Source organism: Erpetoichthys calabaricus, chromosome 3 (assembly GCF_900747795.2).
Source record: "Erpetoichthys calabaricus chromosome 3, fErpCal1.3, whole genome shotgun sequence".
Taxonomy (NCBI): domain Eukaryota; kingdom Metazoa; phylum Chordata; class Cladistia; order Polypteriformes; family Polypteridae; genus Erpetoichthys; species Erpetoichthys calabaricus.
The window spans coordinates 29,411,969-29,424,364 of record NC_041396.2 but is presented as its reverse complement, the minus strand read 5'-3'; positions in this window follow the sequence as shown (position 1 = coordinate 29,424,364).

Genomic DNA, 12,396 nt, shown 5'->3' with positions numbered 1-12,396 from the left:
AAGAAATAATATGTATTGTATTGCATCACTGACATCAAATTAAAATGCAAAATGATGGCCTTTGGATTGAATTTCTAGAGAACACATTGTGCCGATGTGCCCCACCTATAATAATGTGGCTCTCAAAGTACAATAACAGTGAAATTCTAGTACGGTCCTTAATACGGAAGATTATTGGTGCCAAAATGAACTGCACATTGCAATGCAATGCGTATGCATGTGGTGCACTTTATTTTGGAACAGGTTTATGTGTCATAATTAATGACAGATCAACCAAATACTCAATCATGTTTCACTACGGCACACAATTTTTGTATGCAATACAAAATCGTATTTCATTTTAATTACTGTCCATAGCTTGTGTGTAACAACTAAAAGCAAAGCAAAATGTATTTAGCGGCTGCTTCAAGCATCTCGCATTTTGATTCAAGACTACACGTTAATCCTGCAAAAACCTGAATGTAGTCAAATGACCAATCAGAGTCAAAATATGGGTCGAGAGGCGTCAGCAGTTGGGGTAATCACAAGGGTGGGGAATGGGGAGTTGGTAAGGCAGGGGATTCACTGCCTCGTTGATAGGATGGAAGCTGGCGCTGTAGATAGATAGATAGATAGATAGATAGATAGATAGATAGATAGATAGATAGATAGATAGATAGATAGATAGATAGATAGATAGATAGATAGATAGATAGATAGATAGATAGATAGATAGATAGATAGATAGATACTTTATTAATCCCAAGGGGAAATTCACATACTCCAGCAGCAGCATACTGATACCAAAAACAACATTAAATTAAAGATTGATAACAATGCAGCTTCTGTAGCCGAGGATCGGACCGCTAAGGTCCCCGCCTTCGGCCACTACCCAACTCACACTGCACCCGACCTCCTTGGCCCCTTCCATAGGGCTGCCCATCGTCACGGATTCTGTTCATAACTCATAACTTTTATGGACAGAATTTCTAGGCACAGCCAGGGCGTTGAGGGGGTCCGGCTTGTTGGACTTAGGATTGGGTCACTGCTTTTTTTGCAGATGATGTTGTTCTGTTTGCTTCATCAGGCCGTGATCTTCAGCTCTCTCTGGATCAGTTCGCAGCTGAGTGTGAAGCGGCTGGGATGGGAATCAGCACCTCCAAATCCGAGATCATGGTCTTCAGCCGGAAAAGGGTGGAGTGCCCTCTCAGGGTTGGTAGCGAGATCCTGCCCCAAGTGGAGGAGTTCAAGTATCTCGGGGTCTTGTTCACGAGTGAGGGAAGAATGGAGCGTGAGATCGACAGGCGGATCAGTGCGGTGTCCGCAGTGATGCGGGCTCTGCATCAGTCTGTCGTGGTGAAAAAGGAGCTGAGCCGTAAGGCAAAGCTCTCAATTTCCCAGTCGATCTATGTTCCTACCCTCACCTATGGTCATGAGCTATGGGTAGTGACCGAAAGAACAAGATCGCGAATACAAGCGGCTGAAATGAGTTTCCTCCGCAGGGTGTCTGGGCTCTCCCTTAAAGATAGGGTGAGAAGCTCAGTCATCCGGGAGGGGCTCAGAGTAGAGCCGCTGCTCCTCCGCATCGAGAGGAGTCAGATGAGGTGGCTCGGGCATCTGATCAGGATGCCTCCTGGCCGCCTCCTTGGTGAGGTGTTCCGGGCACGTCTAACCGGGAGGAGGCCCCGGAGAAGACCCAGGACACGCTGGAGGGACTATGTCTCCCGGCTGGCCTGGGAACGCCTTGGGATTCTCCCGGAAGAGCTAGAAGAGCCGGGGAGAGGGAAGTCTGGGCATCTCTGCTCAAGCTGCTGCCCCCGCGACCCGACCTCGGATAAGCGGAAGAGGATGGATGGATGGATGGATAACAATGCAGGAAAAAACAGACAATAACTTTGTATAATGTTCACGTTTACCCCCCCGGGTGGAATTGAAGAGTCGCAGAGTGTGGGGGAGGAACGATCTCCTCAGTCTGTCAGTGAAGCAGGACGGTGACAGCAGTCTGTCTCTGAAGCTGCTCCTCTGTCTGGAGATGACACTGTTTAGTGGATGCAGTGGTTATTCCATTATTGACAGGAGCCTGTTGAGCGCCCGCCGCTCTTCCACAGATGTCAAACTGTCCAGCTCCGTGCCTACAATAGAGCCTGCCTTCCTCACCAGTTTGTCCAGGCGTGAGGCATCCTTCTTCTTAATGCTGCCTCCCCAGCACACCACTGCATAGAAGAGGGCGTTCGCCACAACCGTCTAATAGAACATCTGCAGCATCTTATTGCAGATGTTGAAGGATTTTATTGTCTGCTGTGTCGAATGATTGTTGACAAGGCCTGGTGTGATAGAAGTAGCAACAGGAGTAGATAATCCAACTTCTACAGTAACATCCTCAGAGCACATTCAAGAGCTAATGACCTGAAGAACTGCAGCATACAATTATGGAGATCATCAACCAGGAGCTGCTGTATACAATGTGGTTAGTAAATACCTGCAGATGGGGATGGCGCTATATGAGCGCCATTCTGACACGGGAGGCACACGTAAAATTAATAAACTTTTTATTTTTCTTCACCTGGGGGCCACGTCTTCCCCGTGTTCCTCAGGCACAACACAGTCCCACAAACACAAGTACAAATCTTCTCCTTTAAATCCTCCACTCCTCCCTGGCAGCTTTGTCTCCCTCCTCCCAACTCTGGTTCCTCGAGTGGTGGCTGCTGGCTTCTTTTATTGGGCACCCGGAAGTGCTCCACATGCTTGATTGCCCATTTCCGGCTGCACTTCCGGGTGTTGTGAAAAACCCCCTGGCCGTGGCTGTGGATCCCAACAGGGCTGCACCAAACTCCAATTCCCATGAAGCCCTGCAGGAGTCTGAGGCACCGTTGCCAACAAGGGGGTTTGCCATCTAGCATCCCATGGGAGGTATTGGGTAGCCCATGCTTGCTCCCCCGGAACATATACTGAAGGGGCGCCACACAGTACAGGCTGTTACTAAACGTTCTGATGTATTGGTCAGGAATATTAGAAAAAGAATGGAACACACGGTTTAGACAACTTAACATAAGAGTCAGCTTTTCCAGTTAGGCCTAAAATATACCTGTCACCGTTTCTGGTAATCACTCCACACTGAAGAAACTTATACCAGCCGCCAAAATGAAGAAATGTCTAGACGTGGAATACCTCTTTTACTCCAACTGTTGATGCCCCTGACCCACTTTTTTTTTTGATCTTTTATTGAATTTATTAAAAATATATAATATTCCATACAATCAAGTCAAACTTAACATAACAAAAATCAAATCAAACCCCACCCATGAGAAAGAGAGGAAGGCCAACAGCCAGAGTAAAACTGTTAAGAGTAGTAAAGAGTGAAAGGAGTCCCCCACCCCAATATAAATGCTTATTCTAAAATGTTATTTATCAGGTCCTGCCAGGTTTTAAAAACGTTCTGCACAAGATCCTCTAAGTGGGAATTTGATTTTTTCCAGTTTCAAATCATATATAACATTAGTTACCCACTAACTTAACAGAGGAGAGTTAGGATTCTGCCAGTTGAGCGAGATAAGTCTGTGTGATGATAGTGAAGTAAAGGCAATTCCAGTTTGTTTGTCCTTCTCCACGTTAAGCCCCTCTGTGAGCCCACCAGACACAGCTGTAAGTAGATTAGGAGGGATCGTGACACAAAGGCTGTCTGAGAGGCATTTAAAGATTTTGGTCCAAAAATGATGTTACTTTGGTGCAGGCCCAAAACATGTGGCCCAATGAGGCTGGAGCTCGATTTCAGTGTTCGCAGGTTGGATCTTGCCCTGGAAACATTTTGGACAATTTTAAACGAGATAGACATGCTCGATAATAGATTTTAAGTTGAGTAATCATATGCTTTGTACAAGTGGAGCTCGAGTGAATTCTGTGAAGATGCTGAAGGACGCCAGTCTTCTAAGGAAGTATAGTCGGCTCTGTCCTCTCTTGCACAGAGCATCAGTATTGGCAGTCCAGTCCAATTTATCATCCAGCTGCACTCCCAGGTATTTATAGGTCTGCACCCTCTGCACACAGTCACCTCTGATGATCACAGGGTCCATGAGGGGTCTGGGCCTCCTAAAATCCACCACCAGCTCCTTGGTTTTGCTGGTGTTCAGTTGTAGGTGGTTTGAGTCGCACCATTTAACAAAGTCCTTGATTAGGTTCCTATACTCCTCCTCCTGCCCACTCCTGATGCAGCCCATGATAGCAGTGTCATCAGCAAACTTTTGCACATGGCAGGACTCCGAGTTGTGTTGGAAGTCCGATGTACATAGGCTGAACAGGACCGGAGAAAGTACAGTCCCCTGTGGCGCTCCTGTGTTGCTGACCACAATGTCAGACCTGCAGATCCCGAGACGCACATACTGAGGTCTGTCTTTAAGATAGTCCACGATCCATGCCACTAGGTATGAATCTACTCCCATCTCTGTCAGCTTGTCCCTAAAGAGCAGAGGTTGGATGGTGTTGAATGCGCTAGAGAAGTCCAGAAACATAATTCTTACAGCACCACTGCCTCTGTCCAAGTAGGATAGGGATCAGTGTAGCATGTAGATGATGGCATCCTCCGCTCCCACCTTCTCCTGGTATGCAAACTGCAGAGGGTGGTGAAGCAGCAGCCCCTCCATGGTCTTCATCACATGTGACGTCAGGGCGACAGGCTGTAATGGTGGGTGTGGGAAAAGTCTCTCCTATGCTGGTATCAGAAAAAGGATGAGTGGAGGGTGCAGTACTCTGAGGTGAGAGTGAGAGTGGTTTAGGGTGGTCATACCTGCTAAAAAAGTTGTTCATCAGGTTTCCTCTCTCCATGTCTCTCTTGATGTTGGCACCTCACTTCGAGCTGCAGCCAGTGATGATCTTCATCCCATCCCACACTTCCTTCATGCTGTTATTCTGTAACTTCTGCTCCAGCTTTCTCCTGTACTGCTCCTTCACTGCCCTGAGCTGGACTCGGAGTTCCTTCTGCACGCGCTTGAGCTCATGCTGATCACCGCTTTTAAAAGTCCTTTTCTTCTGGTTCAAAAGGCCCTTGATGTCACTTGTAATTCATGGCTTGTTGTTAGCATAGCAGCGTACAGTTCTTACTGGAACTACAATGTCCATACAGAAGTTGATGTAATCAGTAGTGCAGTCAACAACCTCCTCAATGTTCCCACTATATGATCCCTGCAGGATATCCCAGTCTGTAGTTCCAAAGCAGTCTCTCAGAGCCTGCTCTGCCTCAGGGGACCACTTCCTGAATGAGCGTGTGGTTGTAGGTAGGACCCTCACTCTTGGTTTGTAGTGATGCTGAAGCAGAACCAGGATATGATCTGCTTTCCCAAGCGCAGGCAGTGGGGTGGCGCTGTATGCGTCTTTAACGTTTGCATACAGTAGGTCAATAGTCTTATTTCCCCGGGTGTTACAATCCACATACTGGGAGAAGGCAGGTAATGTTTTGTCCAGCGTCATATGGTTAAAGTCTCCAGAGATTAGCACAAGCGCCTTGGGGTGCTGTGTTTGCACTTTAGCAACAGCGGAATGGATGATGTCACCCGCTATCTCCATGTCTGCCCGAGGAGGGATGTAAACAATAACAATAATGACGTGTCCAGACTCTCTGGGCAAGTAATAGGGACGCAGACTTACGGCCAACAGTTCGATGTCCCTGCAGCAAGTGGAGATTTTGAAGTTTACATGTCCAGGGTTCCACCACCTTGCATTCACATAGAGAGCGAGTCCTCCTCCTTTCCACTTTCCGCAGGTATTTGCGTCTCTGTCCGCTCTAATTGTGCTAAACCCGGATAGCTCCACGTTAGCATCTGGGATGCTAGTCGTTAGCCACGTTTCACAAAAACACAACAAACTGCATTCTCTGTAGGTCCTGACATTTTTCACCAGCACAGCCAGTTCATCGATCTTATTTGGTAGTGAGTTCACATTTCCCAGGATCACAGAAGGCACCGAAGGCTTGTATTGCCACTTCCTCGCTAGCCACTTAGCCTTTAGCTTAGTGCCAGCTCTGCTACCACAATACGGCCTTCTAACCTCGTCAGGTAAATAGGGAACCACACCGCCGCGGGCATTTGTTCTCAGCGCTAGAAGTTGACTACCTGAATAGACGAGTCTCGGCGTGTAAAAATCCATGTCCAAGTAGTAAAAAGTGTCCAGGAAATGAGTCCACATAAAAGAAAGTGGTAGGAGTGATCAGAGAGATAGAGAAAAAGGTAGAAAGATAAAGAAGATAAAGTTCTACACGGAGCTGCTAGAAAGGCTGCCACTCATTCTATTCTATTCTGTACCAGTATTTATCAAAATGGTTATCTGCCTTTACTGTCCAGTCACCCCAGTTGTCCAAGACCTGGAACATCATAACTAAAAAACTGGACGTGCTGGATGAAAATGGCTTTCAGATTTGGAGTCAGCAAGTGAAACCTGTTAAAGTAAAGGTGAAAGACTCCCAGTACCAAAATGCTTGTTGACCAGTGTAATTGAAGTTCCACTTGCCCACGTGTAGCGCTTTGCACTTTTTTATATTAAACTACATCTTCTAAGTGTTTGCCCACTTCTCTTGCTTTTCAGGGTCTTTTTGAATTGCTTTTCCAACCCCTTCAGTGTCTGCCATTCCTCCAATTTTAGTTTCATCTGTGAATTTCACAAGTTTATTAACTATACTGCAATTGCTGCATTTAACATGAATCAGAAAAATAATGGACCAAGGACAGACCACCGAGGAACACAAGGAACACAACTGATGACCCCTTTCACCTCTTACCTCTATTCTTTGAGTCCTGTCGGTTAACCAACATGAAATTCAGTTTTGCAGGTTTCCTCTGATGCTTACAGCTTCTAGTTTTACAATTAATCTTTGGTGTGCAAAGACCATATCAAAGTCTTTTTGAAAGTCGAAGTAAATTATGTTTTACGCTTTGCTTTTGTCAACTATTTCAGTTGCCTGTTCTAAAAAAATCTAAAAAAATTGTCAGGATTGTCCTCCCATAAACCCGTGTTGCTGGATATTTAGTGCAGTATATTATGCTCTAATTCTTCATGGCATTGATTCAACAAGATACTGGAAACATTCCTCAGGGATTCTGGTCCATATTGACATGACAGCAACACCCAATTGCTGCACATCCACAATGCAAATCTCCTGTTCCACCACATCCTAGAGGTGCTCTGTTGGATTGAGATCTGGGGACTGTGGAGGTGAGTGCAGTGAACTCCTTGTCATCTTCAAGAAACCAGTTTGAGATGATTTGAGCTTTGTGACATGGTGCGTTATCCTACTGGAAGGAGCCATCAGAAGATGGGTACACTCCGGTCATAAAGGGATGAATGTGTTCAGCAACAACACTCAGGTAGGCTGTGGCATTTAAACAATGCTCAGTTGGTACTAAGGGGCCCAAAATGTGCCAAGAAAATATCCAACACCACTACATAACCAGCACCAGCAGCCTGAGCCATTGATACAAGGCAGGATGGATCCATGCTTTCATGTTGTTGACACTAAATTATGACCCTATCATTCGAATGTCACAGCAGAAATTGAGACTCATCAAACCAGGCAACATTGTCCAATTTCCGGTGACCCCATGTAAATTGTAGTCTCAGTTTCCTGTTCTTAGCTCATCTGGTGTGGTCTCCTGCTGCTGTAGCCCATCTGCTTCAAGGTTTAACGTGTTGTGCGTTCAGAGATGCTCTTCTGCATTCCTCAGTTGTTATAAGTTGTTGTTTGAATTACTGCTGCCTTTCTGTCAGCTCAAACCAGCCTGGTCATTCTCCTCTGACCTCTGGCATCAACAAGGCATTCTCATCCAAAGAACTGCCACTTACTGGATATTTTCCCTTTTTTGGACCATTCTTTGTAAACCCTAGAGATGGTTGTGTGCGAAAATCCGAGTAGATTAGCAATTTCTGAAACACTAAGAGCAGCCCATCTGGCACCAACAACCATGGCACGTTCAAAGTCACTTCAATCATCTTTCTTCCTCATTCTGATGCTCGGTTTGAACTTCAGGAGATTGTCTTGACAATGTCTACAGGCCTAAATGCATTGAGTTGGTGCCGTGTGATTGGCTGATTAGATATTTGTGTTAACAAGCAGCTGAACAGGTGTGCCTAATAAAGTGGCCGCTGAGTGTATATGCACAATACTTTCAATATGCAGTGTATTTGCTGCTATTTGTTAATATGATTTATTTATGTATATTTACACCTACTGTTTGTTATGTTAACAATATTTGTTCTTATGATTGATTGTTTAATGATTTTACGACTTGTGGGTAGAAACTATCCCTAAATCTACTGGTGTGATTGCCAGTGGCCCTGTACCATGTGAGAAGCGTCTGTAACTGACAGCTGTGTTCTTTAATAATCCTGTATGTATTTCTGAGTCAGTAAGTGTTGTGGATGTCATGAACAGAAGGCAGTTGGGTGTCAGTCATATTCTATGCCACCCTCAAAATCTAAAAGGTTTATACCTAAGACAGTCTACCATCGACCATGTCCTGGCACTGAGGGTTCTCATGGAGCACAAACACAAATATTGGCAGTTTCTTTGCAGCCTTTGTCGATTTTCCTAAAGCGTTTGTCTCAGTTGATCGAGCTGCTCTGTGGAACATCCTGGGAATCTGTGGGACACCCCAGAAGTTGCTGGATATCATGGCCAGCTATGTCCACTGGTACTGTGAGTGCTGTGCAGAGTGGAAGCAGAACCTTTGCGTTTTTCCCAGTTGATTCTGGGGTTCATCAGCGGTGTGTTTTTGCTCCTACTCTCTTCAATGCTTGTATGGACTGGGTGGTGGGTAGGGTCATGGGGTCCAGCGGCTGTGAGGCATTTGTTGGCAAAGAAAGATTCACTGAATTTGAATTTGCTGACGATGCTGTGATCTTCATGGAGTCAATGGAGGCTCTGATCGGGGCGCTCGAGAGACTGAGTGAGGAGTCGGAGTGTCTGGGCTTGCGAGCGTCCTGATAAAAACCAAAATCCAGGCCTGTAATGACCTCTTGGACACAGCCATCAGCAGTGTGTCTGTCTATGGAGAGAGCATTGACCACATTGAGAGGTTTACTTACCTCTGCAGTAACATTCATGTCTCTGGTCACTCTTCCTATGAAGCCAGTAGATAGACTGGGAGAGCATGGGGGGTCATGAAGTCACTGGAAAGATCTGTGTGGCGCTCCCAATATCAGTGCAAAAGGATGAAGTCTTCAGAGTCCTGGTGCTTCCTGTCTTGCTATACGGTTGTGAAACATGGACGCTATCCAGTGACCTGAGATGAAGACTGGACTTTTTGGTATTGTGTCTCCTTGAATTTTGCTGGTTTAACTTTGTGTTGAATGAGCAGTTTCTCATGGAGTCCCGAATGAGGCACATGACCTGCATTGTGAGGTAGGGTCAGTTACGGCACTACAGCCATGTGGCGCGATTCCCTGAGGTTGATCCGGCTTGCAGGATAGTCATTACTGAGGAACCAAACAGCTGGACCAGGCCAAGGGGACACCCACGTAATGCCTAGCTGTGTCAGATAGAGGGTCATTTCTGGAGGGACGGACTGGACCGCATGTTTGCCTGAGGGGTTGCCTACCAGGATTCTGAGCTGTTTCGTCGTATGGTGGGTACGTCGAGGTTCTGTACCAGAGCATCCTCCCCAACTTGACCTGACCTCCCCACTCTTTGTATGGCTTTATGATCTTAAGCCAAGCAGGTGCTATACAAGGATATGATCCAGCCAGTGAGGTTGGACATTATTGTACACCTTTAAGAGAACAGATGCAGTAATACAAGCTGCCCGTGACTTCTGAGGATGTAGAGGCGTTGGTGGGCTTTCTTGACAAGAGCTGAAATGTTGTCAGGGATGGTCACCGTCGTCTATTTAAAGCTGCTTACCCTTTTGACAACATCCCATCAAAGACAGGAGGGAGTGTTGTCAACCTTAGGTTTTTGTCCCAAAATTGGTGAACCACAGATCGACTTGATCCCAGGGCCACAGGAAAAATCACAGTAGTCCATCTTATTCAAATTAAAGAACTGATTTGTACGGTGATTGTGACATTGATAATACCAAATGTAAGAGACAAACATGGATAGCAGATTAAAGCTAGTAGTGGTACTTTAGGCCATGGTGTTGCCCTCTCATCTCAGTCCACAGGTGTTCCTGACCCCCATTGATATCTGAAGGCAGGCTAACATCTGGGTGCATAGACAGCATCCCACTCCCCATACAGCCCCCCCATACGGAGGTGCAGTCACAGATGCTGCCATAGCGGCCTCACTTTCTCTTGTGCTCTCCCCGCCAGTGTCACGCTTGGGCTGCTTCAGCACAACTGTCATCGTTATTTACAGGCCACATAGTCAGAGAGCTTCTCCCTGCTCTCCTCAGATCTTGGATCAATAAAACCACCCCCCCCCCCCAAAGCAATTGTCAGAAGAAAACCTCAGTTGAAGTGTCTTTTTCCGTTAGGCGTTAGCTTCTGCTGAATGTCTGGGAGGCCATTGGAACCTGAAGCCGTGCCTTATCTGTTATCATTTACTTCTTAGAATTGTGATTCCCACCTCATGGCTAACGCCCTTCACTGCACACGAGTATACATTCACGTACACACAAAGACCCTGCTTCCTAAACTTGGTTTGAGGCCAAATTAAAAGAAGCACACACCTGGTCAGCGACACAGGGTCATTCAGTTGGACAAAACACACACCCACAAGGCCTCAAGTAGATGTAGAAACACTTGAGTGAGTCAACCAACATACAAATGCATGCACCAGGGCAATCAGCCTCAGGGCATACATGATACTGGGATACTGGAACACCTCAGGCCTGTCTGAACTGGCCTGTCCCCCTTCCTTCATGTTCATCGTCTACACAACAGGCTTCCAGCACAATACCAGTGCTTGCCATCTACAAACATTTTCAGATGACACATCCATCACAGACAGAGAGGTTAGGAGCACACGCTGATACAGCACATTGCCGCATCCACCACATGACAAACCAACTCAGGGTCCCAGATTAGGACCCAAGTGCAGCCATGCGATGGGTGACACCTCAGCACCACACTGGTTCAGGTGCAATGGACCAGCGTGAGGTTTTTTTATGGTGGCTGGAGTGCCAATTCTGCCACCAACCCCCAGGTTTTTCCCTGCAGGTTGGAGGACCTTCATGCAGGGCTGGATGTAGAGTAACGTTATACCCAAGATGGAGCAATTGCAGGTTAAGGGCCCAACGAAGTAGAGTCACTTTTGCCATTTTTACGGGATCTGAACCGGTAACCTTCTGATTACCAGTGCAGACCCCATAAGCTGCATTAATAATTGAGATGAGTCGGAGTACGGGAAGGTTATGGAGGACTTCATTTCGTGGTGCAGGAAGAACAACCAGCAACTCAACACCAACAAGAGAAAAGAATTGGTGGTGGACTTCTGGTGTCAAGGGAGCCTCTGTGATCAGTCACCATTCAAGGGAAGGATGTGGACTTATTGCTACAAGTAGCTGCGGGTTCACATAAACAACAAACTGGACTGGTCTGACAATACAGTGGTTCTGGATAAGAGCAGACTGGATTTGCTAAGGAGACTCAAGTGTTTTGATGTGTGCAGCAAGCTGCTGGAAATGTTTGACTAGTCCATAGTAGCCAGTGTGGTGTGCTATGGTGTGGTCAGCTGGGGAGCTCAAAAAGAAGCACAATGCCTGAACAAATGTATCAGGAAAGTCTGCTTCATCACAGGGCGAACTCTGGACACACTGGAAGCTGTTGTGGAAAAGAGGATGGTGGCAAAAGTGGATGCCATCATGAGAAATCCCCTCCATCCCCTCCAGGAGGCGCTCTCTGGGAGCTCTTTCAGCAACAGGCTCAATCCAGCATGGTGTGCTAAGAAGCACCACTGCTATCTGGAAATTCAGTGCTTCTACCCAATGTACTCATTAAGTTTATCCATCCATCCATCCATTTTCTAACCCGCTGAATCCGAACACAGGGTCACAGGGTCATTAGGTTTATTTATTTATTTATTGTCTGTATTATCTGTCCTGTGAGTCTGTATCCTTGTTTTTATGCTGCTTCTGCTGTTGTATGCATTTGAATTTCCTCATGATATTTATAAAATATATCTAATCTAATCTAATCTGATGAAGATGCCTATGCACACAATCTCCGCCATGACTTTCTGCAGACCCCCAATACACACAACAACTCTAGCCCTCATGGCTTCATGTAAATTTACATACGAACCTGACCCTACATGGACTCTAAGCCATGACACACATGAAGACAAGCCTAATGCCTAGAAATGGAAAACACTTCATGTAGATATTCTTAATCTGACAAATAACTGTGCAAAAATTCTTAGCTTCATGACAGACCTACGCCCAAGCCATCTCCCCCACACATTAGACCACTGGAACAATCTGGACAAGGACAGGGCCA